The following is a 14,124-nucleotide window of genomic DNA, read 5'->3' on the forward strand; positions in this document are numbered from 1 at the left end:
TTAAGAAGGGCTCGCCTCTGCTCCCAGCCAACTATAGGCCCATCAGCCTAATAGATGTTTCCCAAAAGCTTTTCGGCAGGCTTATCCTGGACCGTCTCCAGAACTGGCTTGAGGAGACTGCCACTCTGAGTCCTTACCAGGCGGGATTCAGGAGGGGGGTGTCCACAACTGATCAGATATTCCGCCTGAATCTCATTTATTGGCGAACTGCGCTAATCGAGGGCAGCTTGTGCACAGTCTTTGTGGACTTGCGAGCCGCCTTTGATTTGGTGCCAAGATCCAAGTTATGGAATGTCCTGGCTGACCTAGGTGTTCCGCTAGACATTCTCGCCATCCTGATGAAATTGCATCAGAATAACTTTGCCCGTGTCAGATGTGGTAGAAATGGTAATTTAACTGATAGATTCCCCGTTGACAGAGGGGTGAGACAGGGCTGTGTGCTTGCACCGACCCTGTTCTGCCTCTTTGTGAACGGGGTAATCACCCATCTGACCAGGATCAATGACATTGATGCCCCCAAATTGAACGGCAGCAGGGTACCCGCAATTATGTTTGCGGATGATACCCTGCTGCTGTCGAAATACCCTATGGGAATTCAACGTATACTGGATGGGTTTCTTGAATTTTGTATAGAGAGGGGCCTCGAGATCAATGTCACCAAAACAAAATATATGATCTTAAATCCCACCCCATCATCACGCCCCAACCCCTCGCTAGGTCTAGCGCGGCTAGAGAGGGTATCTACTTTTGAGTACTTGGGAGTAACCCTCAATGAGCACATGACCTGGGGTACACAACAGACTAGGGCAAATATGAAATTGGTCCAGTTAATGGGTGGAATCTCTAGGATGGCGAACACATCATCATATCGTCCACTCGGCCCTGTCATTCAGATCGATGCGGCTCATCGCCTCTCGCCAGAACCCCTGGCCGATGTCATCTGGGCACGATACACTATGGTAGGGAGGAACTTATGGCATTTAATCTCGGCCCTTCCCCCTGCCTAACCAACCCTCCTATTTTAGGAGACTCTTCATGGGATTGCCCTGCTTGTGGCTCTTTTACTATCCCACCCCCGCACTTTTGAAATGCGTTCATCAGTCTAAATTCCAGACACAGCTTAAAATACTACAGCTTAATGTCAGATCCTTGGCAAAACATCATGCCGAAGTCTTTGATCTTATCTCTGAAGAACACCCTGATATATTGTTTATGTGTGAAACCTGGTTAAGTGACGACCTGGTAACGGTCATCAACCTAGCTTTACCGCTTGGTTACTCCATGTGTACACTAAACAGGGCGGTTAGGGGAGGGGGGGATAGCGATTGTTTTTAAATCACAGTACACTTGCATATTTAAGAAAGCGCAGGTGGTAGACTGCGAAGCGGCGCATTTCCAGGTAGCTGTGAGTGCACAGTACTCACTATCAGGCCTCCTTATATATCGTCCTCCGGGCATTGCAAATACGTTCAAAAAATGCTTCCCGAGGTTGCTAGTGAGCTTGCAGCAGGTTCTGCTAATTTTAGCATTTGTGGTGATCTTAATCTCCACCTGGATCAGGCTCGAGAGAACGCTACCTTTGTAGCAGATCTTGCTGCTCTTGAGCTGGACCAATTAGTCCCTGGAGCTACACATTTAGCAGGACACCTGCTGGACCCATTATTTACTAACCTTCACTCTGTTACTATAGATCAACCATCTCCCATGAGTTGGACAGACCACTACCTGGTTAGATGGTTTGTCCCCCTCATTGAACACCCTAACAATGGAACACCTAGGTCGATTTTTAAACGACCTTGGCATAAGTTGAAGCTGGACGAGTTTCATCACTTTCTTAATGCCAACCCTCTAGACAACCATCAAGACTACGATCGCTTCTGCGAATGGATCTTGCAAGGTTTGGATGCCCTTATTCCAGCAAAATGGGTGAAAGGTCGCAGTTCTACCTCTAATCCTTGGTACAACAACTCTTTAACCACTCTGCGGAAAGCCTGTAAAAAAGCTGAATGCGACTGGAGAAAAGATTACCTACCAGAGAAAAAAAGATATTACTTAACAATGGTAAAATCTTACCATAAAGCAGTCTGCAAAGCACGCGCATTATTCTATGCTATGGAGATTAGCTCCAGCTCTAATCCCACTAAATGCATTTTTAAAATCCTGAAAGATCTCAGGACAAGGAAAGTTGGTACCTCAGTGGTAGCCTCTACGACTCTATGCGACGAATTGGCAAATTTTTTCATCAATAAAGTGCGCTCTATTTAGTTGTCTTTTCCTGCCCCTGCACCCTCAACCTTTGTCAAACCCACAGTCGAACCTAGGTTTTCCCTGACATCCATTCCGCCCCTTTCAGAGGACGAACTCACTCGTCTTAGCGGAAAAATCAAGTCGGGCTCCCCCTTGGACCCCTTACAACCATCTCAATTTAAGGACTCTCTTTTAGTCTTTAAGGGGCCTCTTTGTAACATAATTAACAGTTCCTTAGCTACCGGAACTGTACCGACTTCCTGGAAGCACGCTTGGGTGCCTTCAATTTAAAAAAAACCTAATGCCGACCCCAATAAACCGGAAAACTTCCGACCAATATCCCTCCTGCCCTGGGTGGCAAAAATAACGGAGGCCCATGTTAACAATGTACTGACCCAATTTGTGAACAATAACTGTATTCTAGACCCTTCTCAAAATGGGTTCCGAACGGGCCATAGTACAGAAACGGCCCTTCTGGCCACCACGGAGCAGATCCGATCTCTTGTGGACAGAGGTCAAAGTGCGGCGCTGATTTTATTAGATCTCAGCGCCGCCTTTGACACAGTGTCCCACGAGATTTTACTTCAGAGACTCGAAGCAGGGATAGCAGGCCTGGCCTTGGAATGGCTCAGCTCATTCCTGACCAACAGATCATTCCGAGTCTCATTACCCCCATACACATCCCAGATCCATGCCATCGGTCAAGGGGTCCCCCAGGGCTCGGCCTTAAGTCCACTTCTCTTCAAGATATACGTCCAGCCTCTAGCTGCGGTCGCCAAGCAATGGGACCTCACGATCGTCTCTTACGCTGACGATACGCAGCTAGTGGTCACCTTGGCGGACGGTGCCTCACCCTCGGCCTCCAAATTTAAAGACGGCATGAAAGCAGTGGCCAATTGGATGGCAGCCAATTGCCTACAGCTAAATGCTGAAAAAACGGAGGTTCTGTTGGTGGGTAAGCACGTCAATCTATGGAATGATCAGTGGTGGCCGGCAGCCCTGGGATCAATTCCCATCCCAAAAAGTGAAGTCAAGAACTTGGGGGTCATGATGGACTCTTCACTGTCCTTTCAGGCACATACCAAGCAGTTAGCCGCATCGTGTTTTGGTATCTTGCGTAGCTTAAGACCCATTCTAAAATACTTTGCCCCCTCGGTCCGTCAACTCATCGTGCAAGCTACCATCATTTCACGTTTGGACTACTCCAATTCTCTTTTTTCTGGGGGCAAACAAAGCAGAGATAACAAGAGTGCAACGCATTCAAAATGCGGCAGCCAGAGCCTTGGTGGGTTTGTCACGTTTCTGCTCAGTTTCTGGTACTATCCGTAAATTGCATTGGCTCCCCATTGACAGACGCATTCACTATAAATCACTTTGTATTTCCTTTAAGATTCTGAAAAGTGCTAGCCCAGCCTTGCTGAGCAACTTGATTTCACACTATGTTCCGTCGCGCTCCCTTCGCTCAGCAGAGCTACACTTAGCTACGGTGCCCAGAATTAGGCTTTCCAGGACAGGAGGTCGGGCTTTTCGATACCTTGCGCCCAAGCTCTGGAACTCTCTTCCGGTTCACATCCGCGCTTTGAATGGTTTGATATCCTTCAGAAAGGCTATTAAGACCTTTCTGTTCCCATCACCTTAGTCTTCTGGTAATCTCCTGGCTGGCCCATATTGTTATTGTTTCCTCATATGATAGCGCTGGGATGCCCCTTAGCTGGGGCAGCTACGCGCTTAATAAAACGGTTAACATAACATAACATAACAAATCCCAGGCAAGGGGGGCAGTCACTTATGGGGGCGAGTTGTGGGGCCATACCTCTGTCAAAAACCTAACAAGCACGGAAAATAAATTCATCAGGCAGTTGGCAGCTCTTCCACCAAGCACCCCGTTACTCCCATTGAGAATGGATTTGGGTGTTAGGCCAATTGCAGACGAATTGGGTCTTAAACCACTAACCTTCTGGCGACGTTTATGGAGCAGCAAAGATCTCATCAACTACAGATTGGAGCTCCAGGAGTTTTTAACTTTGCCAAAAGCCTCCAACATCCCATGGCTTGGATACATAAAAAGCTCATGTGAGAGGCTGGACCTATCAGAACTTTGGTCTGATCCGGTAAACGCAAGCACCAGGATTCCACGCAAGGTATTGTCAAAAGTCTATCATGACCGTAAGTTGGCCGATATCTTGAACACAATGCGTGAGGGATCTTTAACGAACTCATTCATCCAAAGCAAAGACTTCTATTTAATGGAATGTGTTTTGGATGGTATAACTCCTGTGCTGACCAGAAAGCTATTCCTGCAATGGAGATATGGCACACTCCCTCTTAGATCATTCACTAGCTCCTGGTCTTCTCCCCCGACTACCGAGCACTGCCCGGCATGTGCGCACTCTAAAGAAAATGATCTACATGTGGTCTTCTTTTGCAAAGCCTATAAAAGAAGCAGGAGACATTGGCTAATTCCCCTTTTTAAAAATCTGGGTTTCAGACAGTTCCTTCCTGCGTACAGAATTTTAAAAACTGATGTGTCCCCTCCAATTGTGTTTGCAGTGGCAAAGTACTTAACAGCAATGTGGTTTACTCGCAATCGCCTTTTGAAAATGGAACTGGCCTTTTAAACAAACTTAACCCCTATTGATTCTTAACCTTATTGTGATGATGAATTTATTAATGTGTAGCAGCGCAATTTTACAAGCGATGTTTCATTGATTTGCGAAATGATTTTACTGTTGCATATCTTTGAGGATCTATAGATCGAAATAAAGATTGAAATTGAATTGGAAGGCTGGAGCTGTAGATGGGCATGAATCCTGGATCCAAGTTCAGTTATAGGGACTGCTTTGATGTTCCTTGTCAAGTGCTTAGGTTTGTCAGATCGTATTGGTTGGTGTCTGACATGTGAGTCAATATTGAACAGTACGAGGTGGTGGTTAGACCAGTCAATGGGAGAAATCGATCTCAGAGAGACTAGCTCATTTTTGGTGATGATTGCATCTAGAGTTGCTCCTTTGATGTGTGTTGGATCACTGCAGAGTTGTTTGAGGTTGGTTATTTCAAGCAGGTTTGAATGCATGTGGATGCATGTCATGTGAGATATACTGATTATAACTTTTCATCTATTAATTATAGTTATCATGTTAGTTCTCCTTTTTAAACTATCTTTTAATCTATTTAATATAATTATCCGTGTACATCTAATTTTTAAAGCAAATTATTGTATATGCAGTGCACATCATTTATGATCTGTATTTTATGCCTGTCACTATTGTACTAAGGTCTACTTAATTAAACTAATAAAAATTATTTAAAACTAAGAAGATGATTATTTTTCCAGGGTTGTCTAGCAGGTGACGCAGCAATCTTTGAAGGTAAATTAGGCTGGCCGTGAAGCTAGAATGATAAACTTTCTGTAGACTCTTGAGTTGTGCGTGAAGCATAGGTGATGAATTTGAAGAGTGATAGCCTGGTGTCAAGTGTGCTTTTGATTGTATCCATGGCTTCAAACAGGTGTGGTAGAACCTGAGCTTGGATGTTCTTAAAACACTCCAAATCAGGAAGTGACACTCCAAATCAGGAAGTGTTGGCAGCCATCTTGTGACTCGGTAACCGAGTCACAAGATGGGGACCCCCAGGACCAAAAAAAGCATTTATATTTTTTAATCAGTAGGTGGGTGAATTCTGGAGAGAATTGTTTTTTAAAACCAAGCGCACTTCGTTTTAATGAGTCCCCGGGTGGGCCAAATCCCGGGGCAATGCCAAATTAATTTGCGGGGGCCTGTGGGGCCCCCCACAGCCCCGAGAACAGCCACCTCCCCGGGGCTTTCTTTAATTATATGCGGGGCCACGCTGCCACACCGCAGCCCCGGGGGCCGCCACCTCCCTGGTGCTTTCCTTTTATAATTGTCTGGGGGAGGCTCCTGCCCCCCCCACACTTCCCCGTGGACCACCACCTCCAATATGCATGGGGGCCTCCCGGGCCCCCCCAAGCCCCAGGGACCACCACCTCTCGTTGTGCTAAGTATTCAAATACGGGGGTCCTTTTCAGACCCCTGGGCCCTGGGCCCTGGGCACCACCACTTCCCTGGGGCTTTGAAATGCTGGGAGGGGGCTGCGTGGCCTCCCTCCAGGAGCCCTTGATGGCCCTGGGGACTGCCATACCCCAGGGCTGGCTCCTGCAGTGTCCCGGGGGCCCACCCCCAGGACATTGCTGTTTGCTTCAATGAAGCAAAGCATGATTGCTTTTGAGCAAGGGGAGCTACATGTCAGCACCTCCCCATTCTTAAATAAAAAAGAATGGCCAAGCCCCAGATATGGGTCCCCAGGGCCGAAAACAGCCTGGGAGGGGGGCCGTGCAGCCCCCTCCTCAAAAATAAAATAAAAAATGGCCAAGCCCGGGGGATGGGGTCCCTGGGGCCAATAGTGGCCTAGGGATAGGGGGGCCACCAAGCCCCCTTCCCTGTAAATATAAAAAAACAAAGAGGCCATGCCCCTGGGGATGGGGTCCCCGAGGCCTAAAGTGTCCAGGGAAGGGGGGCCACGTGGCCCCCTTCCCTTTAAATATGCATAAAAAAGGAGCCCATGCCCCAAGGGATAGGGTCCCCGGGGCTGAAATTGGCCACGGGAGGGGTGCCGCATGGCCCCCTTCCTGTTTTCTTCTTTTAAAAAAGGGGGGGTCAGGCCTGGGGGATGGGGTCCCCAGGGCCACAAAAATAGTAAAAAAAGAGGGGCCACACAGCCCCCCTTCTAAAAAGAAAGGCACCATCACACCGGAGGCCTGCCCCCTTCCCTATACTACTCTGCAAACAAGCCCCCTGGCGCATTGTGGAAAATTAAGTCCCTATGAATACTGAGGGTCCCTAGGGGCCAACTAGCCCACCAGGTACCTCCAGTAAGCACCACATAGCTGGTTTGCCGAGAGGTTGTCCGAGGCCATGCCCCTTTTTACACCACTCTGCAAACGCGCCTCTTCGCGCACTGCTGGTGGGGCGATGAGGTCCTCTTGTCTCCTGAGGACCTCAGGAAACAAGTGGATTTCATCCCCCAAGCAGCAGTGCGCCAGGAGACGCGTTTCCAGAGTGGTGTAAAAAGGGTGTGTGGCCTCTGTCCACTCTCAGCAATCCAGGTGTGTGGGGCTTACTGGAGGTATCTGGAGGGCTAGTTGGCCCCCAGGGACCCTCCGGAATGAAGGGGACTTAATACCCCAACTTAGAACATGCCAGGAAGCGTGTTTGAAGAGTGGTGGGGAAAAGGGGTGTGGCCTTTGTCCACCTCTCAGCAATCCCACTGTGTGGGGCTTGCTGGAGGTAAGATGGAGGCTAGTTGGCCCCTAAAGGACCCCAAGCAGCAAAGGGGATTTCAATTCCCATCAAGAGCGCACCCGGGAGCGCATTTGCACAGTGGTGGGCAAAGGGGGCGTGGCCTGCTATGAGAACTAAGCAATCCTGCTGTGTGGGACTACTGGAGGTAAAAGGAGGGGTAGTTGGCCACCAAGGTTGTTGTTGTTACTTGTAGTAAGTCCCACATAGTGAGATTGCTAAAACGTCTAAGGGGGAAATGCCCCTCTTTCTCGACCACTCTGCAAACGTGCCTCCTGGCACACTACGGGATGGGGGATGAAGTTCAATTTACTCCTGTGGGACATTGGGGGCCAAGAAGCCATCTTGGTACCTCCTCTAAGTACTATGCATCGGAATTCCTGAGCGCTGGTCGGAGGCCCAGCACCCTTTCACCACCACTCTACAAATGTGACTACTACTTTAATAAGCATCTTTCTGCACCTCTAACTTAGAGGTAATTTTAATCCCCCTGCCCTATTATGTACTAGGGCCTTACAGAGGAGGTCAATCCAATCACAGAGGACCCCAACACATAGTGTTCTCTAGTGAATGTAGGGGTTTTCATTGTATTCTAAGTGTCTTTTAGCATAGCACTGGCTATAGGCCTGGTTAGTCAGAGTCCGTTACCACCAGTGCCCGTCAGCAAAACGTTGGGGGCACAGGATGACTTTGCAACAAGGCCTCTTTCTGCTCCTCTATTGGTTCTTTGTGCACATCTCTTTCTGCATCTTTCTTCGTTTTTCTGGACTTCTGTTGCCTCTTTCTGCATTTCTCTTACTTCTTTCTGTGCCTTTCTTCCTCTTTCTGCACATGTCCTACCTCTGTAGGCATAGTTAGAAATTAGCATTTAAAAAACTTTTGAAATTCACTTAAAGAAAAACAGGTTTCAGGGGCGTTATAGTTAGAAATGAGCATTTAAAAAACCTTTGAAATTCACTGAAAAAACCATAGGTCCAGGGACATTATAGTTAGAAATGAGCATTTTCAAAAAACTTAGAATTTCAAAGAAAAAACCACAGGTTTCAAGGACGTTATAGTTAGTTAGAAATTTCACTCATACAAAACCAGAGAAATTCGGCTGTTAAAGTTAGTTCAGCTAACTATAACTCGCGCCCCCGCAATGCACTTCTGATGACGTCACATATTACATCATTCATGACATGGTCAGTGACATCACTGATGACATCACTGATGACATCTCAAATGACATCACTGATGACATCACCGATGACATCATCCACGTGATAATCTGATGCAACTCCTCAATCCCTAATATTAACCTTTGATACACCCACTCTAAAATACAGACTAGCATTTTCAAAACCATAGATATACCAAAACCAGTTACTACATACCCACTCACTGATTGCTAGGTCTACACACACATTCACTCATTCACCCATACAGTCACTCATACATGCAGTCAACCATCAATACGGCACTGTCATATACACTCATATACCTATACAGACACTAACACACCGCTACTCATCCATAGAGTTACTCACACACCTAATCAGTCATGTAAAGAATCAATCACACTCCCATTTACTCACCTATACAGTTATATCTACACCACCTCACTTATTCAAACATATACTAACACAAATTTACACTCTTATACAATAACTAATACAAGCACACTTTCATCCATACAACCACTCTCACAATCACTCACTCTCACATATAGCCATTTATATACTCCAACACTCAGATATGCTACCTTTCACATATGTAGTTACTCCCACATGTACCACTGAGACATCTAAACATTCACTAACACACCTATACATACACTCACCTAGCCATAAGGCTCTTTACAGATGTACTCTTGAACCCATGCACCCAGTGAATCACCCACTCACATATCTATGCACAAAGCCAAACACCCCCACCCACCCACACAGACAACGAGGCACCCCTACTCAGATAATCAATCATTAACCCATATAGACACTCATTTAGCTGCTCACCAACCCATGCAGCCACCTACACACCAACTGACAAACTAAACTGTGTGAATGTCTGTGTCAGTCACTAAACCATGCATTCAGTAAGACACATTTAATCACTCATTTAGACAGTCAGTTACGCACCTACTAAATCATCCATTCAGACACTGATACACCAACTCATTCTTCAATACACCTTGGTGTGTGTGTGTGTGTGTGTGTGTATATATATATATATATACATATATATATATATATATATATATATATATATATATATATATATATATATATATATATATATATATATATATATATATATATATATATATATATATGTATATATATATATATATATATATATATATCAGATAAGACTCTAAATGCTGTATCGAGCACCATCAGGAGAAACAGACACTTTTATACGCTGGTTGCTGGTGCAATATAAAGTTCTTCATTCATCAGTGAAATTCGTAAGACGCGTTTCGGCGATCCCAGTCGCCTTGCTCACATAAACGCCATTGTGCTGAACAACAAGTATTTTAAACCCACCCAGAAGGCCATGTGATGGGCTGTCACTCAACTAATGGTGAACATAAAAAAAATCCTATTTGTAGTTCACTATAGGGCACTGGCAATGCACATAGCGTAGCAAAATGTATTGAAAGTAGCAGCAATAAATTGAATGACTATTCTCATGTAACCAAATTCATTATAGTCTAAAAAATATATAGAAATATACAATATATAATTAAAGCATAAATACTCGACATCATGATAATGAATTACAGTACAAATACAGAGATAAACAATGCCAATATTGCACTGCCACAGGATAAGATAATTACATTTGATACTCAATACATTTGCTAAGCAAACTTTGCCCTACCGACGGTTGACGGCCCAAAAGAAGTGAATAACGTGCAAGTGCTAAAACAATTCAAAATCCCAAACTGGGCTAAAAAACGTATTTAGGTGTGCTAATAGATGTTGCTAGAGAGAAAGCAGCCAGTTATTTCATTCATAACATCTTGAATAAATATTCAAACAGAAACCAAAAAACAAAAAACAATCTGACTAATCATTATAATACAGCTGGATTCTATGAATCCCCACCTGGAGAGCCCCCCAAGCTATTAATCCCAAGAGATCCTTCTTGTTCGAAATGGTGATGGACTGATAAATAAGGCCAAGATGTTACTTAATTTGTAATTACACAATGGTAATAGAAGTCAAAAACCAGTCAAACCGGGACACTATTGGTAGTCTGTGCGCCAATTAAAATGTATAAAATCATCTACCCATAAAAATGATAAATAAATGGAAAAATGCATAAAATACGGACGTACACGCAGAGACTAAAACCATGAAACATGAAACAATGACATCCTATGGGCCCATATTGATAAAAAGGAGTATAGTAAAAGGAAAGGCAAAGCAACAAGGCTAACATGTTAAAATGCTTGGTTGTCCATAAATGATAACTTACAGGTAGTAGTGCAAATCATCGCAAATATTGAGCCCCCTGGGACATTTGGTATCGAGCTCAATTATGTATTTTGTCTCTGTCTCAAAATTCTTTCCCTGTTACCCCCTCGCTTGTTTAGAGGGACACTATCTATCACAAAATACTGGAGCATACTCACGTTGTTATTGTGCTCCAGTTTGATGTGTCTCGCTACTGGGTAAGTCGGGTCAGAATTGACAGTTGCTCTCAAATGTTCCAAAATACGTGCGTGAACCTGAAGTTTAGTACTCCCTACGTATCAGAGTCCGCATACACATTTAAGGACATACACTGCGTATTCAGTGCGACAAGTGAAATGCCCCGTCAGTTTAATGGGTACATCGGAGAAAGCAGTGGTGTATGAAGAGGTATTGACCCCAAATTTACACGCACGACACGTGCTACACTTAAAAAAAAACTTTTTGTGGGAAAGCTAACTGCTTTTGATGGAAAGCTCCGGACTAGTTTTCACTAAATCACTGCGCATGGAGTGTCCCTTGCGGTAAGTAAAATTCGGTTTACTAGGGAGTATTTGTTGGAGAACCAAGTCAGTAGGAACTATGGGCCATTGTGTGTTAATAAATTACTTGATGGTGTTGGATTGTCTACTGTATGTGGAAATGAATCTGCATACTTCGGTCCCTGTTCTATTATCACCAACTACATCAGCAACATTGACCACTGTAGAGGCTCCCCCAACAGTGGGCCTAGGTGCTGGTTTCAACAGTTCCAGTCTGTGCCTATGGTTGGCTTCTTTTAGGGCAACCTATAACTTAATAGGGTCATACCCGCGCTGAATGAGTCTTACTTTAGCCGCCTGTTGTGCATATTATATATATATAAAACATATTTAAACTTTACAGAAACACACAGTCACTGGATGATGTAATCAGTGATGTCATCAGTGAGGTCATTTGAGATGTCATCAGTGATGTCACTGACCATGTCATGAATGATGTAACATGTGAAGTCATCAGCAGTGCATTGCGTGGGCGTGAGTTATATTTAGCTGAACTAACTATAATGGCCGCATTTCTCTGGTTTTATATGAGTAAAATGTCCAACTAACTATAACGTCCCTGAAGCCTGTTTTTTTAAGTGAATATATATATATATATATATATATATATATATATATATATATATATATATATATATATATATATATATATATATATATATATATATATATATATATATATATATATATATATATATACACGTGCATCGAGCATGGACTTGGCCTAACGGTGTGTAGACATTTCTTTAGGGACAAACACCTATCCATGTATGACCATTCCATGTTACTGATTCAGATGTTGCATTTTTGTTTGGCACACAATTTCTTTTTGTTTGAGGAACAGCAGTATAAACATTTGACAGAGACAGCCATGAGAAGTCGTTTTGCTCCCAGTTAAATTGGTATGTTCATGGCAAAGTGGGAGTCTGTGCATATATGGTCAGAAGCCAATAGAGAGTGGGATGGGCTGCAGGAGACTCTGAATGCCATTCTGGAGAGAATAGCAGATAACGATCTGAACCTACAATTTACTAGTAGGACAGAGACAAGCAGTATAGATTTTTTAGAAGTCATGATTGAAGTAGTGGGTGGGAATATCCATACTAGTATGTTTGGGAAGGGCATAACAGGTAATAGCATTCTACATACACACAGTCACCATAGCATGGTAAAAAGATTCAAGTAAACAGGGTACCCCAAGAGAGTGATTAGGGCAGTCAGAGAAAAAGTTGCCAATACCAACAGGGATAGTCTCCTAATACCCAAAGAAAAGAAATAAAACAGCAGGGAGGTCAGACTGATTACCACATTCGACCATGCCATGAGTCCACTGCTATAAACAAGATTGTAGCTAAACAGTGGCGTCTGGTTAGATCAGATCTTGTTATTGTTAGATTGTTTAGCGCTTGCCCACACATCACCTGTCGTAAAAGCAACGTCCTGAGAGACATGCTGGTGCACAGCTATCTGAGACAGCAATGGAACCTTGCAGGGCTGGCTCAGGGAATTATGAGGGTTCCACAGATGTGGGAAATGTAAAGCCAGTGCCCACAGTCCCAACGTGAAGACATATTCCCTACCCAGAGGGAGGAATGTCCAGATAAAAACATTGCTGAATTGTAACAGTGATTATGTTGTGTATGTTTTAGTTTGCATATGTGGCCTTCGTTATGTAGGCAGCATGATCTATCCAGTAAAGAAACAGATCTTGGAGCACCTGTGTGCCATCAAGAACCATTACACCAGTTACCCAGTGGCAAATTACATTACAACCAGGTATAAGAACCCAATTGTAATGAAATCTCATTTTTCAGTGTTGACAGGATCCCAGTGAATCCAAGAGGAGGTGACCAATAATGAGCTCTAAGAAGACTAGAGTCAGAATACGTAATTCGCCTCAACAGTAAACTTCCTGGTGGCCTCAACCAAGACAAATGACTTCATGACCTTTTGGGGTAGCTGATTTTCTTTTAGTTTGATTTAATCTTCCTTGCATTAGTATCCCTTCATTAAGAGTATGGAAATGCGCATTGGGCCAGTTTTCCGGCATATACATACTTACATAATCATCAAGATGAACTGTTTTTCCAGTAAGAGCATTCTGAAAATGTAGTATTCCCTTCCCCCCATTTTATATTCAGTTTGGCACACATTACAATTCACTTTCACGTTTAGAGATAAAGGGCCAGATGTAGGTAAATGTCATTTACCGATTCTTAAATACCGATTCGGTATTCAAAAATCGGTAAATGAGATGTAGGTCAAAAATCGGTATATTTTACCGAATCGGTAAAAGTCGATATCGGACTTTCTGTAATTACCGATTCGGAAAATACCGAATCGGTAATTACCGAATCGGTAATGGCCATACAACCCTATGGGCTAAAAGGCCCAGAGGAATGCATTAAAAATACCGATTCGGTAAATACCGAATCGGTAAATACCAATTCGGTAAATACCGAATCAGGAAGCAAGCAAAAGTGAAACTAATGAGAACAGCCAATCAGGTGCAACCAGCCTCCCCCTCCCAACCAGGAAGTGGCTACCCAGGCAGCTGCAACT

The sequence above is a fragment of the Lissotriton helveticus genome, chromosome 1_1 (genome assembly GCF_964261635.1).
Source record: "Lissotriton helveticus chromosome 1_1, aLisHel1.1, whole genome shotgun sequence".
Taxonomy (NCBI): Eukaryota; Metazoa; Chordata; class Amphibia; order Caudata; family Salamandridae; genus Lissotriton; species Lissotriton helveticus.